This window comes from Oratosquilla oratoria, chromosome 30 (genome assembly GCF_046742065.1).
Source record: "Oratosquilla oratoria isolate Oo_2021 chromosome 30, ASM4674206v1, whole genome shotgun sequence".
NCBI classification, from domain to species: Eukaryota; Metazoa; Arthropoda; class Malacostraca; order Stomatopoda; family Squillidae; genus Oratosquilla; species Oratosquilla oratoria.
The window spans coordinates 42484759-42485884 of record NC_134806.1 but is presented as its reverse complement, the minus strand read 5'-3'; positions in this window follow the sequence as shown (position 1 = coordinate 42485884).

The following is a 1126-nucleotide window of genomic DNA, read 5'->3' as shown; positions in this document are numbered from 1 at the left end:
TCTTCTTCTTCTTCTTCTTCTTCTTCTTCTTCTTCTTCTTCTTCTTCTTCTTCTTCTTCTTCTTCTTCTTCTTCGCGTTCTTCTTCTTCTTCTTCTTCTTCTTCTTCTTCTTCTTCTTCTTCTTCTTCTTCTTCTTCTTCTTCTTCTTCTTCTTCTTCTTCTTCTTCTTCGCGTTCTTCTTCTTCTTCTTCTTCTTCTTCGCGTTCTTCTTCTTCGCGTTCTTCTTCTTCTTCTTCTTCGCGTTCTTCTTCTTCGCGTTCTTCTTCTTCGCGTTCTTCTTCTTCGCGTTCTTCTTCTTCGCGTTCTTCTTCTTCGCGTTCTTCTTCTTCGCGTTCTTCTTCTTCGCGTTCTTCTTCTTCGCGTTCTTCTTCTTCGCGTTCTTCTTCTTCGCGTTCTTCTTCTTCGCGTTCTTCTTCTTCGCGTTCTTCTTCTTCGCGTTCTTCTTCTTCGCGTTCTTCTTCTTCGCGTTCTTCTTCTTCGCGTTCTTCTTCTTCGCGTTCTTCTTCTTCGCGTTCTTCTTCTTCGCGTTCTTCTTCTTCGCGTTCTTCTTCTTCGCGTTCTTCTTCTTCGCGTTCTTCTTCGCGTTCTTCTTCGCGTTCTTCTTCGCGTTCTTCTTCGCGTTCTTCTTCTTCTTCTTCTTCTTCTTCTTCTTCTTCTTCTTCTTCTTCTTCTTCTTCTTCTTCTTCTTCTTCTTCTTCTTCGCGTTCTTCTTCGCGTTCTTCTTCTTCTTCGCGTTCTTCTTCGCGTTCTTCTTCGCGTTCTTCTTCTTCTTCGCGTTCTTCTTCTTCGCGTTCTTCTTCTTCTTCTTCGCGTTCTTCTTCTTCTTCGCGTTCTTCTTCGCGTTCTTTTTCTTCTTCGCGTTCTTCTTCTTCCTCCTCTTCTTCGCGTTCTTCTTCTTCTTCGCGTTCTTCTTCGTCTTCTTCTTCTTCTTCTTCGTCTTCTTCTTCTTCTTCGTCTTCTTCTTCTTCTTCTTCTTCTTCTTCTTCTTCTTCTTCTTCTTCTTCTTCTTCTTCTTCTTCTTCTTCTTCTTCGTCTTCTTCTTCTTCTTCTTCTTCTTCTTCTTCTTCTTCTTCTTCTTCTTCTTCTTCTTCTTCTTCTTCTCCTTCGGATCTAGAGGACTCGAGCG